This window comes from Prionailurus viverrinus, chromosome E1, assembly GCF_022837055.1.
Source record: "Prionailurus viverrinus isolate Anna chromosome E1, UM_Priviv_1.0, whole genome shotgun sequence".
Taxonomy (NCBI): Eukaryota; Metazoa; Chordata; class Mammalia; order Carnivora; family Felidae; genus Prionailurus; species Prionailurus viverrinus.
In genome coordinates, this window is record NC_062574.1 from 34,362,084 (window position 1) to 34,379,286 (window position 17,203).

General features: G+C 40.3%; 1 protein-coding gene and 1 non-coding gene across 3 annotated transcripts in view; one reads left to right on the top strand and one right to left on the bottom strand.

Moving 5' to 3' along the window:
• Positions 1-17,203, top strand: part of SPAG9 (sperm associated antigen 9) — a 133,327-nt gene that overhangs the window by 11,936 nt on the left and 104,188 nt on the right. The window lies entirely within an intron of this gene.
• LOC125152307 (U6 spliceosomal RNA) lies at positions 11,393-11,496 on the bottom strand. The gene has a single exon (XR_007147155.1). It is a non-coding gene; the product is annotated as a U6 spliceosomal RNA (small nuclear RNA).

The following is a 17,203-nucleotide window of genomic DNA, read 5'->3' on the forward strand; positions in this document are numbered from 1 at the left end:
TAATTGATACTGTTCATTCCCATGGGTTTAGTTACCGTTTGTTGACCATTCCAAAATGTATATCCCATTCATTCATTTCATAGATATTTAGAGAGTGCTGACTGTGTGCCTGGTGTCCACTGGGGATACAGTGGTGAGCAAAGACAAGATTCTTCTCTCATGAAGTTGACGGCCTGTTAAGAACTTTAGGGCCAGATCTGTCTGTCTGGAGTTTCAGATCCACATTGCTGGTGTTTCTTGGATATGAATGTCTCCTGACATGTCCAAACCTGAACTTCTCTACCAAGCCTGCTGCTCCTCTGTTCCCTTTGTGAGGGATACCGCTGTCTGCCTGGCCAGATAGCTCATTACCATCCTTAAGTCTTCTCTCTCCTTCACCCCCATTGCTACCTTCTTTTGTTTCCTTTTAAATATTTCTTTTTATTTTATTATTATTATTTTTTCCAACTTTTAAATATTTCTGGATTCTCTTCTTCCAAATCCATTTCTTCTACTCAGATACAGACTGCCAATGTCTCTTGGCCTGAATCCAAACTCCAAAGAGGTGGGACTTTGTGTCATTCACATTGTCTACCAGTATCTAGCACAAAGAAAGCATCCAGTGAATATCTCTGAATAAATGAATGGGCAACTAAAACTGTCCCCTAACTGATCTATCTGCTTCTAGTATTGCAAACCAATAAATTGCCCATCATACTGTACCAAGTCTTTCCAAAGTGGAAATCTAATCAGATCTTTCTGTACTTAAAAGCCTTCAGTGGCTCTGTCTAAAGTTCTTGAAATGTCTCAAGTTCTTAGGAGACAAGGCATTGTGATCTGGCCACTCCTTATCTCACCAACCTCATCTTTTCGTTTTTGAGCCCTACTGAACACTTGGGAGTTTGTTTGCAAATAGTGTTCTCTCCAGGCCTTCTTAAAAGCTGCCTCTTTGCTTGGCACTCTGTTTCTCTTCTGTTGCCTGGCTAGCAGTATTCATCTTTTCTTTTCTTTTCTTTTCTTTTTTTTAATGTTTATTTATTTTTTTTGAGAGAGAGAAAGTGTGAGCGGGTGAGGGGCAGAGAGAGAGGGAGGGGACAGAGGATCTGAAACAGGCTGTTTGCTGACAGCCCAGAGACCCGACTTGGGGTTCAGTAAACTCATGAACCATGAGATCATGACCTCAGCCGAAGTTGGATGCTCAACTGACTGAACCACTCAGGCACCCCTAACAGTATTCATCTTTCAGATTTCAATTCTGGAAAGCCTTTTATGAACACCTAGGTGTGGTTTGTGCCCCTCTTATATTGTCCCACAGCATACCCTGCTTCTCTTCTCGTAGCACTTCCAGTGTTATAGCAAACTAACTGATGGCTTTAATTCCCCCACTAAACTACTGGGATGCAGTAGGTATTTAATAGATATTTGTTAGTTGGTTGGTTGGAGGGATGGATGAATATGCTGAAGGTCAAATGGCTAAGCCTAAATATTTAAAGTTCTCTTTTGTGCATTCAAGTTATTTGTCCTTACCATTGGTGCCAAGTTATGCTAAAACTTCCAAAAAATTCTTCAATAAGTCCTTTGACTTTTGTATGTAAAAAAGCCCCATGACTTCTGAGGAGAGTTCTTGCAGACACTTTACCTACATTGTCCTATACATAGCAGATATTCCAGAACTATTTATGCGTTTAAAAAACTGAAATGTTAACATCGTAGGCATTACTTCTGCATTTGCAAAGGTTGGGCTAGGTGATCTCTTTTTTCATTTATCATTTCTAAAAATTTATTTTTTATTTTGTTTATATCTTTGTTTGTTGTTTTCTGTTTGTTTTTGGAGGAGGGCTAGGTGATTTTAAAAGTCACGTTAGCATCGTGATTCCCTGATTATTTTAAACTTAATGTGGCTTTCTTTTGTACTTTAATTCACTTTAGATTTGTTTGAATTGCTGCTTGAGAAATAAGTTTGTCTGAATAAAATTTTCACAGAAATGAACGTTAAGTGCCCAAACTGAATTTTAACTGTTTGCTTAGAATCTTTTGATAGACATTTCTAATTAGGATACAGCAGTAGTACTTATAGTAACAAATAAAATAGTAAAACATTTATTTTTGAAGAAAAGTTCGTCCTGAAGAATAGTGAATATTCTATTTGTTTTTATTTTATTATTAATATTTTTTAACGTTTACCTATTTTTGAGAGACATAGCATGAGCGGGGAGGGGCAGAGAGGGAGGGAGACATAGAATCTTGAAGCAGACTCCAGGCTCTGAGCTGTCAGCACAAAGCCCAGAGTGGGGCTTGAACCCACCAACCTTGAGATCATGACCTGAGTCAAAGTCCGACGCTCAACTGACTGAGCCACCCAAGGGCCCCATGAATATTCTATTTCTTGGGCATTGAAACATATTGGTTAAAAGCATCTGCTAGGCTATTATGGTATAAATGAAGTTTATAATTTTTTTTAATTTTAGAGAGAGCGCATGTGTGTGCAAGCTGGGGAGGGGGAGGGTCAGAAGGAGAAACTTTAAATGTTTTTTTGAGAGAGCGAGCATGAGTGGGGGAGGGGCAGAGAAAGAGGGGGACAGAGGATCTGAAGTGGGCTCTGTGCTGACAGCAGCAAGCCTGACGTAGGCCAAACCCACGAACTGCAAAATCATGACCCGAGCTGAAGTTAGACACTCAATCTACTGAGCCACCCAGGTGCCTGTAAAATTTCTAATTTCAGTGATCAAGTCCTCAATTTGAATTTTCTTTCAGTTACCTGTTGCCCTAGCCTCATTTTTTGTTACTGCTACCTATTTGTAAACAAATACCTCTTAAAAAATTCAACAGGTTGCATAGAAGTGTGGAATCAAGTAAACAGGCTTTTGTAAAACCAGAAGGGTAACTTTTTCAAAAGGCTATTGTTTGTCTATGGTTCTACTATGAAAATAGTCTACTTGAACTTGTTTGATATGATTTGGGAAACATTTGACAGAAATTACCCACGTATTTGTGGCTCTGTTCAGTTTTAAATCTTTAAAGAATACTTTTATACTAGGATAGGAATTCATCTAGTAATTTACTCAGTTGTTAACCACCTCAAAGCTAGCTGAGGGCCAGGATGTGAACAAAGATTTCTGAATAGCTAAAATGACTATCTCAAAGTCTGTGTAATAAAGTTCATGATCTTGGCCTCCTGAATAAACATTTAAAGGCAAAGTACTTGTTCATAGTATCCTTATTTTATTTTTTTGTTATTTATCAAAAAAAAATTTTTTTTGGGGGGGCGCCTGGGTGGCGCAGTCGGTTAAGCGTCCGACTTCAGCCAGGTCATGATCTCGCGGCCCGTGAGTTCGAGCCCCGCATCAGGCTCTGGGCTGATGGCTCAGAGCCTGGAGCCTGTTTCCGATTCTGTGTCTCCCTCTCTCTCTGCCCCTCCCCCGTTCATGCTCTGTCTCTCTCTGTCCCAAGAATAAATAAATGTTGAAAAAAAAAAAAAATTAAAAAAAATAAAAAATAAAAAATAAATTTTTTTTAATGTTTGTTTATTTTTGAGAGAGAGAGCTACAGAGTGTGCACAGAGGAGGGGGCAGAGAGAGAGGGAGACACAATCTGAAGCAGGCTCCAGGCTCCAGGCTCTGAGCGCTGAGCTGTCAGCACAGAACCCAACACCAGGCTTGAACTCAGAGCCAGGAGATCATAACCTGATCTGAAGTCTGATGATGCTTAACCGATTGAACTACCCAGGTGCCCCCATAGTAGCCTTATTTTATTTTATTTTATTTTATTTTATTTTATTTTATTTTATTATTTTTTCATAGTATCTTTATTTTAAACAAAATAGTTTCTTAGCCCTCACCAGGTTATAAACAGCAAATTAACAGAGTATCTATTAGAGGGATGCCTAGGTGGCTTAGTCAGTTAAGCGTCCAACTTTGGCTCAGGTCATAATCTTGTGGTTGGTGGGGCTCTCCACTGGTGGTGGGGAACCTGCTCGGAATTCTCTCTTCCTCTCTGCTCCTCCCCAACTTGTGTGGGCTCTCTTTCTCTTAAATAAATAAATACACTTGAAAAAAGGTGCCCTGGTCAGGGGCAAGGGCAGTGGGGTCAGATTGCCTTAGTTCAAGTCCTGGCTCTGTTACATTCTAACTGTAAGCATGGACAGGTTTCTTAATGCCAAACCTCAATTTCTTAATTGTAAATAAGGATAATAATAGTAACTTCCTTACAGGAATATTGTGAGGATTATACAAGAAAAATGAGCTTTTCAAAGCTCTAGGCATTTGGTTAAGTACTAAATGTTGCCTGGATGTCTGATACCAACCTACCTATCCATCTGTCTCATTTATTCATTTGTAAAAGAGATGTTAATTAAACACTTTGTGCCCAGACGTGAGGTACAAGAATGAATAGTCTAGGGTCTTGCCATTGAGGTGCTCATAGTCTGGTGGGAAGGCTAATGTAAATAAGTAGGGCAGCTTTACGTAAGCATTTTAAACAAGTCCTGTTTATACGAGATGCTAAAAGCCTAACAACCTGAGGGATAGCTTTCACAGAGACAGGGTGGCATTTAACTGGGTTATGTGTCACAGATCCAAAGCATGAGAGGCTCAGGCACCTGGTTGGCTCAGGTAGTGGAGCATGCGACCCACTACGAGTGGGTCGTGAGTTTGAGCCCCATGTTCGGTGTAGAGATTACTTAAAAATAAAATCTTTGAACAAAAAAAAACTCTGAGAGGTTTAAAGTGTGTAACATATTCAGAAAACTACAAAAACATGACATTTATTTTTTTGGTATATTTAAGTAGTAAATATTAGTTTTCCATATGTTCTTTAAAAGAATGTACTAGTACTTATGCCATATAGGGGTAGCAAGAATTGAGGTTTAACATAATCAAGAGTCAGAAATTAAGGGACAGGTACTGTCAAATTTGGGTTTTTATCTGGAAGGCATCACTTACTATAATACAGTATGGCTTATAATCATGATTCACCGTGATTCATAATGATGCTTCTTATCAACATAAGGTTACATTTTATTTGATATGCTTCTTTCAAGGAGGTAAGTGTATATGAAACTCTAAAAACTTTTTTTCTGTTGGTGGAGAAACCTCTTACATTTTATTTTATTTTCTGTAACAAATTCTAGAAACATTTTTAATTGAAATATGTGATAGGTGATAAGGTTTTGGGATGATGGTGGGGTTCAGAGCTGATGGCCAAGAAAGAATTCTTAAAGAAGTCGTTGGTGCAAAAAGGTGATTTTATTAAAGCATGGAACAGGACGCAAGGGCAGATGGAGTGGTGAAGAGTGGCTCCCCAAATACTGTGGAGCTCGGGGAGGTAAAGTCAAAAGGGAAGTTTCCAAAGAGATTTTCATATGCTCAAGATGCACTGATTTCTGGAGGCCTGGCTATTGTCAAGCCAAGGTTGTTTTTACCTCTAGGAAAGCATTAACATTAAGGTAGTAGGGAGTTCCTGGAGAAATGTTTCACTCTGCCTGCCTTAAGTATTTGTCAGTGGGCTGCAAGTTATAAGGAAACTTACTTTTGTCTGCCAGTTCCTTCTTGCCTTTGTTCCCCACATCACTATGGAGGGGAGGGTGATACTGAGGCTCCAGGAAACTGAGTCTATAGGTTTCTGGAGATTGGGCTATTGGTAAGATTGCCTTTTTCTTGTCATTTACTAAGATATTTGTATACTGAGACTCTATCAGTTTAACCATTTGTTTTCTGTTGTTTCCTTTGTCCTTGGGCAGCCTGGAGTGCCTGAGTAATGTCACACATACCCCACCTGGTGGGAGGTGGGTAATGCTAGCTTGTGCTTGGGCCTCAGCTTGTCTTATGCTCCCTCATCAAATAGGGGGGCCCCTGGGTGGCTCAGTCAGTTAAGTGTCCCAACTCTTTTTTTTTTTTTTTAAGTTTATTTATTTATTTTGAGAAGACAGTGACAGCACCATTGTGTGGGGGGGGGGGGGCGGTTTGCAGAGAAAGGGGGGTACAAAATCCCAAGCAGGCTCCATGCAGAGACTGACGTGGGGCTCAAACTCATGAAACTATGAGATCATGACCTGAGCTGAAACCAAGAGTCAAGACAAACAGCCGACCGAGCCACCCAGGTGCCCCAAGTGTCCAACTCTTGATTTCGGCTCAGGTTGTGATCTCATGGTTTGTGGGATCGAGCCCCGAGTCAGGCTCTGCATGGACAGTGCAAAGCCTGCTTGGGATTCTCTCTCTCCCTCTCTTTCTCTGTCTTTCTCCCACTCATGTGTTCTTTGTCTCAAAAAATAAATGAATATACTTTAAAAAAGTAAGATAGTTGTGATAGAAATGTTTTGGTGTTTCAGCTTTTTCTTAAGAATATGGTTATGAAGACTACTTCATTTCTTAGTGATACTAATCAACTGATAGTATTAATATTGTTGACTTTGAAAATTTTCATTTCTGGGGCGCCTGGGTGGCTCACTTGGTTAAGTGTCTGATTCTTGATTTTGGCTCAGGTCATGATCTCACAGTTTGTGGGTTCAAGCCCCACGTTGGGCTCTGTGCTGACAGCTCAGAGCCTGCTTGGGATTCTCTGTTTCCCTCTCTGCCTCTTTCCTGCTTGCTCTGTCTCTCTCTCTCAAGAAACATAAACATTTTTTAAAAAAGAAAATTTTCGTTCCCTCAACAGACTGCATGTATTTAATTAGATTAACCTGATTTTTTCTTTCTGTGAAAATTTCACTTTATATAGTTGTCAACATATTTTTTTCCTTAAAAATTTTTATTGTGATAAAATATACATAACATAAAATTTATCATTGTAACCACTTTTAAGTGCATAATTCAGTGGTATTAAATACATTCCTATTGTGCAACCGGAAGCTCCTTCCATCTCTAGAACTTTTTCATCATCTGAAATTGAAACTCCATACCAACGAAACTGTAGTTCCTGGTTCTCCCTTCTCGCCACTGGCAACTATCATTCTGTGTTCTGTTCTTATGAATTTGACTACTTTAGGTACTTGGTGTAAATGGAAATATTTGCCCTTTTGTGTCTGACTCATTTCACTTAGCATGTTTTTAGGGCTCATCCCTCTGTAGCATGTATCCTAATTTCATTCCTTTTAAGGCTGAATAATGTTCCATTATATGTATATACAAGTCTCTTATCAGATACATAACTTGCTAATATTTTCTCCCATTCTATGGGTTGTCTTTTTATTTGTTTTTTTTACTTTATTTTTTCTAAGTTTATTTAAGTAATTTCTTCACCCAATGTGGGGCTTGAATTCATGACCCTGAAATCAAGAGCCGCACTCCCTTTGGACTGAGCCAGCCAGGCGCCCCTAAATTAACAGTAGTCTGAATGGATATATGGACCAATCTCTCCAGAAACCCTGGCAAAGGGTTCCAGTTTCTGTTTGAAACATGGGGCTCAAACTCACGACCCTGAGACCAAGACTTCGATGCTATTCCGAGCCAGCCAGTTGGCCTTTGAGTTATTTATTTTGAGAGAGAAGGGGGGGGGGGGGAGAGAGAGAGAGAGAGAGAGGGAGGGAGGGAGGGAGAGAGAAAATGAACGGGGGAGGGGCAGAGAGAGAATCCCAAGAGCCCACAGGGAGCTCGATCTCATGACCATGAGATCATGACCTGAGCTGAAATCCAGTGCCCCGTTGAGTTACTTTTTATATGTGGAGTTCAAATTAATTCCTTTGCGTGTGGAAATTCAGTTCCCCAATAGCATTTGTTGATGAGACTGTTCTTTTCCCATTGAATTTTTTTGATACCCTTGTTGAAATACAATTGACCATAAATCTGAGGGTTTATTTCTTGACTCTTAATTCTAGCCTTTTGATCTATATATCTGTCCTTAAGCCAATACCACCCTGTTGTGGTTACTGTCATTTTTTTTTTTTTTAATGCTTATTTATTTTTGAGAGAGACAGAGTGTGAGCGGGGGAGGGGCAGAGAGAGAGGGAGACACAGAGTCTGAAGCAGGCTCCAGGCTCTGAGCTGTAGACACAGAACCTGACACCGGGCTCGAACCCACCCATGAGCAGTAAGATCATGACCTGAGCTGAAGTTGACCGCTTAACCAACTGAGCCACCCAGGGGCCCTGGTTACTGTCATTTTGTAATAAGTTTTGAAATTGAGGAGCATGTCCTCCAATTGTGGTCTTTTTAAAGATTACTTTGGTAAAAGCAAAACAAAACAAAAATAAAGATTACTTTGGTTATTCTGGGTCCCCCTAATTTCCATATGAATTTTAGGGTCAGTTTGTCAATTTCTGCAAAGGAGCAGCTTGGGTTTTCATAGGGACTTTGTTGAATTTGTAGATCAGTTTGAGGACTATTGTCATCTTACCAATATTAGGTCTCCTGATTCATGAACATGGGATGGCTTTCCATTTATTTAAATTTTGTTTCTTTCAACAATGTTTTGTTGTTGTTACAATAAAAGTTTTACTTTTTTTTTTGTTAAATTTATGTCTAGGCATTTAGTTCTTTTTGATACAATCGTAAATGGAATTGTTTCCTTAATTTCATTAAAAAAATAATTATTTTAAAGGTAAACTCTACCCCCAATGTGGGGCTTGAACTCATGACCCCAAGATCAAGAGTCAGATGCACTGCTGACTGAATTGCAGCTTAATTTCATTTTCTGATCATTGAAAGTGTTTAGAAGCACACTTGATTTTTGTATATCGATCTTTTATCCTGCCGAGCTTATTTATTCTAATAGGTTTTTTTGTGGATTCTTGAAGATTAAAAAAAAATTTTTTTTTAATGTTTATTTACTTTTGAGAGAGAGAGAGAGAGAGAGACACTGTGAGTGGGGGAGGGGCAGAGAGAGAGGGAGACAGAACCTGAAGCAGGCTCCAAGCTGTCAGCAAGGAGCATGACGTGGGGCTCAACCCCACAAACTGTGAGATCATGACCTGAGCCAAATTTGGACGTTTAACTGACTTGAGCTACCCAGGAGCCTCAAGCATCTGACTCTTGATTTTGGCCCAGAGAGCCCAATGCAGGGCTCCAACTCCTGAACTGTGAGATCATGACCTGAGCTGAAGTCGGAAGCTAAACAGACTGAGCCACCCAGGCACCCATAGCTGTTTATTTTTACTTAAGATACTTATCATAAATAAAAAATACAGAACATTGGGGCACCTGGCTGGTTCAGTCGGTTGTGTGTTTGACTTCAGCTCAGGTCATGATTTTGCAGTTCTTGAGTTTGAACCCCGCATCAGGCTCTCTGCTGACAGCTCACAGTCTGGAGCCTGCTTGGGATTCTGTGTCTCCTTCTCTCTCTGCCCCTCTCCTGCTCACGCTCTGTTTCAATCCTTCTCAAAAATAAATAAACATTAAAAAAAACTTTTTTAAAAATACAGAACATTAAAGACAAAGGTAAAGTTGCCTTCTGGAAGGGCAGTGGTACTGGAAGGAAAATAAAGGTGACCTATGAATTTGGTGTATATTTTATCTTTTTTTTTTTTTAGACATTTTCTACAGATCATCTATAAATTATGTGCCGTATTGCTTTGGGATTATCTTGGGATAAGTATTTTTTCCCTAAATATTATTACATTTTCATATAATTTTATAGTTTGTTTATTCATTGTTTTTTTTACCTATGATGATACATACATATATATCTAGTTCTTTTGTTTTAATTGCTGTGCATACCATCATATGAATGTGCCGTATGCCATTATCCATCCTTCCATTGATGAAAGTTCTGAGTTATTTCCTGTGTTATATATTACCACATTATGTACTACAAACTCTGCTGTAGTAACATTCAGTGGACATGTAAGAGCTTCTCAAAGATACATACTTTAAAATAAGCTGCCAGATTTTAGAATATTTGTAAACTTAACTAGGTATGGCCACAGAACTTGTCAATGGGGTGTAGTGATTTATATTCCAACTGGGAGTGTGTAAGAGTTACTTTCCTGTATCTGCCAACACTTGACACACTCAGACTTTTTGGCTTTAGTTTCTAATCTGATATTTGTGAAACAAGCTTTTTTTTTTTTTTTTTTTAATTTTTTTTAATGTTTATTTATTTTTGAGACAGAGAGAGACAGAGCATGAACGAGGGAGGGTCAGAGAGAGGGAGACACAGAATCTGAAACAGGCTCCAGGCTCTGAGCTGTCAGCACAGAGCCCGACGCGGGGCTCGAACTCACGGACAGCGAGATCATGACCTGAGCCGAAGTCGGCCGCTTAACCGACTGAGCCACCCAGGCGCCCCAACAAGCTTTTGTTTTAATTTGCTTTTCTCAGATCACTAGTGTGGTTGAGTATATTTTCTTACATTTATTCTCCCTTCCTTTTCTGTGAATTGCCTGTTCAGTTTCATTTACTCATAACTGGCAACAACCTATGACTAGATAGATCAAAATTATACTTTACAGTGGCTTTATAGTATTCCCTTATATGATCGTCACTGGGGAACCTGTACTTAATTTTTAATTTTAATTTTATTTATTTTTGTTAAATTATTTTTAATGTTTTTTTTTTTTAATTTTTTTTTTCAACGTTTATTTATTTTTGGGACAGAGAGAGACAGAGCATGAACGGGGGAGGGGCAGAGAGAGAGGGAGACACAGAATCGGAAACAGGCTCCAGGCTCTGAGCCATCAGCCCAGAGCCTGACACGGGGCTCGAACTCACAGACCGCGAGATCGTGACCTGGCCGAAGTCGGACGCTTAACCAACTGCGCCACCCAGGCGCCCCCTTAATGTTTATTTTTGAGAGAGAGACAATACAAGTGAGGGAGGCGCAGAGAGAGAGGGAGACACAGAATCCCAAGCAGGCTCCAGGCTCTGAGCTGTCAGCAAAGAGCCCGACACGGGGCTCCAACCCACTAAACGTGAGATCATGACCTGAGCTGAAGTCAGAAGCTTAACTGACTGAGCCACCCAGGTGCCCCAATTTTTTTATTTTGAGAGAGAGAGAGAGAGAGAGAGAGAGAGAGAGAGAGAGAGAAAGTGTGTGAGCAGGGGAAAGGGACAGAGGGAGTGAGAGAATCCCAAGCAGGCTCCATGCTCAACGTGGAGCCCAAGGTGGGCTTGATCTCATGACCCTGGGATCATGACCTGAGCTGAAATCAAGAGTTGGATGCTCAACTGACTGAGCCACCGAGATGCCCCTGTACTTAATTTTTAAATTTTATTTTAAAGTTTTACTTACTTATTTTGAGAGAGAGAGAGAGAGAGAGAGAGAGAGAGAGAGAGCGAGCGAGCAGGGGGAGATTAGAAAGGGAAGGAGGGAGAGGATTCCAAGCAGACTCCGTACTGCCAGCAGAGCCTGATGTGGGGCTTGTTCTCATGAACCGTGAGATCATGACCTGAGCTGAAACCAAGAGTTAGATGCTTAACCAACTGAGCCACCCAGGTGCCCCAATTTTATTTAAAAAAAAGTTTAATTCCAGTACAGTTAACATAAATATATGGAATGCTTCAGAAATTTGTGTGTCATCCTTGCACAGAGCCATGCTAATTTTCTCTGTATGTTTCTATTTTATTTTTATTTTTGAGAGCCGGGAAGGGGCAGAGAGAGAGGGTGACACAGAATCTGAAGCAGGCTCTAGGCTCTGAGCTGTCGGCACAGAGCCCGATGCGGGGCTCGAACTCACAGACAGTGAGATCATACCGGAGCAGAAGTCAGATGCTCAACCGGCTGAGCCACCCAGGCATCCCCTATCTCTCTGTTTTATGTGTGCTGCTGAAGTGAGCATGGGGAATCTGTACTTTAAGAGTCCTAAGAGATGTATCATCCAAATGCAACGTAGGGACTTTGGATCCTGGCTATGAACATTCATGAGATAACCAGGAAAATCTGAATGGTGACTGGATATTCCCTATTATTTCATTAAGGATTGGGAAATGGTGCTATTCTAACTCAGTTTTTCCTTCAGCATTTTTACCTGATTTTCTTATAAAAGAGAACTTCTCCCTTATCAACTGTTCAATTACCTAAGGTATAGTTTGTACACGAAAGATAGGCTAAAGTGCTCTATTCTTCAGTTCATACTTTTATAATCTCTAAGAGCTCTTCCTTGTTCTTGTTCTTCCCCTGCCCCCACCTCTTTCTAAAAATAGCATACTGTTCCGGTTTCATGGATGCAGTGAGTTTTCTTTGGTCTCTGAGTATATTAATTATAGTTTTCATTTGTTCCCTGTTTTGTCTGTTTCCTCAGAGTCCCATTTTTTTTCTGATAGTTTTGGTCTCTTTTTCAGGTTTGAGCTTCAAGTGCCTGATAACCCTTAATTATCTCTTCATGTTATAAGCGTGAGGCACTAAAAAAAGGAGGGCCAGAAGCTTTGTGTATCTGGAAGCAGTTTATTGCCTATTGGGAACCCAGATTTCAGTATCCCATGGTCTTATATCTCAGAGGTATTTGAGTTTTGCCAAGGAAAGATATTCTCAAGGGGAGTGAGTGGTAGAGAAGCCGAGTCACTTGAGAATCTGGGTGAGGGCAGGAATGGGAAGGGGACGGTCAGTATTGCTACTTGGTATGTAGATTTTTACTTACTTCATTTCTTCCCATTTGGCACCTATTTGTTACCGGTATTTCCTTGTCTAGCATCTCTCTTACTGAGTTTATTCTGAAAACACACTTCCTGTGTAGGTGGACAGAAGAACCACCTGGGTGCTCTGGGATGGCACTGGGGATGTATTAGGGATGTTACTACTAACTTTTACTAGTTCTTTTCGACTTCCACTTTTCCCCCATTTTAGCCCCATCCTCACCCCAGCTCTCTAATTACATAGTTTTCATCATATGCCTCTGTCATAATGTATTTATCCACTATCTGTTGATGGACATTGAATTACCTTCCGGTTTTTAGCTGTTATTACAAATAGTGCTTCAATGAATATTCTTGTACATGTGCCTTTGTACATACTTATTTGATTAAAAAATTTTTTTTTAATTTTTTAACATTTATTTATTATTGAGAGACAAAGAGACACAGAGCGTGAGCAGGGGCAGGCTCCAGGCTCTGAGCTTTCAGCACAGAGCCCGACGTGGGGCTCCAACTCACGAACTGTGAGATCATGACCTGAGCCGAAGTCGGACACTCAACTGATGGAGCCACCCAGGCGTCCCAAGTTACTTCTTTTTTTAAAAGTTTATTTATTCATTTTGAGAGGCAGGGGAGAGGACAGAGAGAGGCTCAGTCTCACAAACCATGAGCTCATGTATGACCTGAACCAAAATCAAGAGTTGGACGCTTAACTAACTGAGCCACTCAGGTGCCCAATAAATGATTTCTTAATAATATTTAATGTTTAATCAGTATACATATTTCTCAGTTGTCTCATAAAAATAGTTTTTAAAAATTATTTTATTTTATTTATTTTTATTTTTGAGAGAGAGAGAGAGAGAGAGACAGAGAGAGACAGAGTGCGAGCAGGGGAGGAGCAGAGAGAGAGAGGGAGACAGAATCCGAAGCAGGCTGCAGGCTCCAGGCTCTGAGCTGTCAACCAGAGTCCAGCGTGAGGCTTGAACTCATGAACTGTGAGATCATGACCTGAGCCGAAGTCGGTCGCTTGACTGACTGAGCCACTCAGGCACCCCAAACAAATATATTTTTTAAAATGTTTATTTATTTCTGAGACAGAGAGGGACAGAGCATGAGTGGGGGAGGGGCAGAGAGAGAGGGACACAGAATTTGAAGCAGGCTCCAGGCTCTGAGCTGTCAGCACAGAGCCCGACGTGGGGCTTGAACTCACGACCTGTGAGATCATGACCTGAGCCGAAGTCGGTCACTCAACCAACTGAGCCACCCAGGCGCCCCTCAAAGTTACTATTTTTAAGGGCTTTTCTTTTTTTGGCTCTTGAATCTTTACTCCAATTAGGAACAGTCTCTAGGGTTTTTTGTTTTTTTTTTTTAAACTTGGTGAGCTTAGCTTTTCAAAGTATTCATTTGTTTTTTTCTCCACAACAGTGGAGAAAAACAGCCCCTATAGGCCATCTGGACTTGAAACCATTTTGCTTCATCACAAAGCTTATTCTTTTTAGATCCTAACATAAGTCTGTATTGTCTATGGAGTTTTTGTTTTGTTTTGTTTTTTGTTTTTGTTTTTTTAACAGTGTCTAGTTGCTCTCAGGAGAGTTCTGTCTGAAGTTAATGTCAGTGTTGTTGGCTGATTAGTAATTGAGAGGGGCAAAGGGTATCTAGTGAAGAAGGATTTATCATACATGCTAAAAAAAAGCCATGTATGCATGGGCTCTTACTCTCCCTACCACACACTTTTTTAAAGAAGTGTGTTGGTGACAGAGGATATAAAGAGGGAGACAAAAAGGGGTGAAGGGAGGGATGTGTACTCCACAGCAACATACCTGAGTGGCTCTGACAGACTCCCGTGCTGGAGGGGAGTAGCTAGAGTTTTCCAGGGTTGGATGCTTTTGTAATTTGAAAAACTGCCCTTCTCCTGCCTTGATTTTGATATTGCCCTAACCCCAGCATTTGCTAAATGTAGTGGAGGCAGACCAGCTTCATGAAGTTATTCCACTGGCAAGAAGTAAAGTCACACTTAATCAATTATGAATGCCCATAGGCTTCTATTTTTAAAATAATATATACTGTTTATGTTTGGGAGAGAGAAAGAGACAGAGAGAGACAGAGTGCAAGCAGGGAAGGGGACAGAGAGAGAGGGAGACTGAATCTGAAGCAGGCTCCAGGCTGTGAGCTGTCAGCACAGAGCCCGACACGGGGCTCGAACCTATGAACCTTGAGATCATGACCAGAGTCAAAGTCACTTAATCGAAGTGAGCCACCCAGGCACCCTGCCAATACGCTTCTTTTTAGTATCCATTTACTTTGTTTTTTGAGCATGTACTTACTTTCCCCGCCCCCTCCTTCAAAATGTCTCCGGCTGGGATAAAGCCTCAAGTCCTGTAAAAATACAGCATTAGATGCAGATTTGGGTTGATAAAAGGAAATCTAGTTGTAATTGGAACTCTCTTGTAAGTACCTTTATAGGAAAGAATGATATCTATAAAATGAATCTATTTTCTACATTCTTTTTAGAGTCTTTCTGGGATGGATCCACACTTCTATATCCTAGTGCTGACATACTCCACCCTGTATTGTAGCTTTCGACTTCAACAGATCTAGTGTAAGGTCATGGCATATAGCATGAACTGTATATAATTAAAGTGGAATTCTCCCTTCACACTGATTTTCCTCTCTCAGTATCCTATTTCAGAGTATGGTTTTGACTAATTGTAGTTAGAAAAACACCCATAATCATTTTTGGTTAGTTAAGCGGTAATATTAATGTTTAATTTGGCAACTTTTCTAATCTGAAATGTAAATGAAGGTTCATGTTTAGCTTCACTACCATTGAGGAGGTATAGGCCTTCAGTATGCGTTTTTCCACTTTCCTTTATTCTTTTAAAATATGTAAATAATACATATTTATTGTACGAAAAAAACCCCAACAAACAATGCAACTTTAGGCTACTTAAGGATAAGGGCTATTAAAAGAGATAAAATCACCTTTAATCCCACCACTGCTAAAGAGCCACTATGAGCGTTTTAATATATGCTTCCACATCTTTTCTTTTGCTTATTTATTCCTCCGGTATATAAATTTAGGATCATACTACATATAACAAAGTCCTTAAAGAATATATGAAAAATAACACCGCTCTCATACATTCTTTAAAGCCTGTGATCCATATTGCTAACCTGCAGGTGGGTTGTGCTAGTTACACTCCAAATAATGAGATAGCTTATTTACAGATAAAAATCCCAAGGGGCAGTTGCCTTAATCAATTAAAAAAAAATCAATTTTACGGGCACCTGGTGACTTAGTTGGTTAAGCATTTGACTTTAGCTCAGGTCATGATCTCGCGGTTCATGTGTTCGGGCCCCAAGTCAGGCTCTGTGGTGACAGCCTGGAGCCTGCTTCAGATTCTGTGTTTCCTTCTGTCTCTACTCCTCCCCCGCTCATGCTCTGTCTGTATCTCAGAAATAAACATTAAAAAAATATATATCAATTGTATTATATTAACTTTTACCTACTTCCTTTGCTGTTTTAATTTTTACTTAAATTCCAGTTAACGTACAGTTTAATATTAATTTCAGGTGTACAATATAATGATTCGACATTTCCATATATGACCCGGTGTTCATCACAAGTGTTACCAAGTCTGTTTCTTTGTTTGCCTCTCTCTTTTTCCCTTTGCTCATTTTGTTTCTTAAATTCCACATATGAGTAAATTCATATGGTATTTGTCTTTCTCTGACTTACTTCACTGAGCATTATATTCTCTACCTCTATCCACGTTGTTGCAGATGGCAAGATTTCATTCTTTTTTTATGGCTGAGTAATATTCCAGTGTATACATATATGCCACATCTTCTTTATCCATTCTTCAATTGATGGACAGTGAGGCTGTTTCCATAATTTGGCTATTGTAGCTTTGTTTATTTCAGATAAGCAATATCACCAGCTCCATCATTGGTTAAGCCGGAAATCGGTCTTCTTTCCTCATTTTTCCTTCTCTCTTCTCCCTTACGTTCTTTCAGTCACCAATTGTGTATATTTTCCCTCCAACAAATTATCTTGAATTCATCCTTGTCTCCATTCTCCCTGCCACTGTTCATAATCCTCTCTCCTTTGGACTATTGTGGTGACCTTTGGTCTCTCCCCCTTTACACACCCTGGTTCTCCTCTCAAACTCCCTCAGCTCCCTCCATTGAATTTCCCATATGGTCTCACGCTGAGCTTTCCAAAGGAGGAGTGGAGTTCAGTATCTCTGGTATGATCCAGTATTCTGCAAGGTCCTGTAGGATTTGGTCCTTAATTGTCCAGCCTCATCTCCAGCCATCCTCTTTAACTTGTCTTTGAGCTTGGCCATTCTGGATGCCCTTGGTTTCTTTCAGCCTCTCTTTGCTTGATGAACTTTTATTTATCTTTCAGGTCTCAGCTCAAATGTCTCAGGAAGGTTTTCCCATAGTCTCTCGTATCAAGTTAGTCCCCCATTTTATACTTCTCTTTTTTTTTCAATTTTTAATCAGTTTGTTCGTTTGTTTATAATGTTTATTTTTGAGAGAGAAAGAGAGAGAGCGTGCGCGAGCGTGGGGGAGGGGTAGAGAGAGAGAGAGAGAGAGAGACGGTGGGCTCGGCAAGGACAGCAGAGAGCCCCATGTGGGGCTTGAACTCACAAACCGTGAGATCATGACCTGAGCTGAAGTCTGGTGCTTACCCGACTGAGCCACCCAGGCACTCCCCTGCC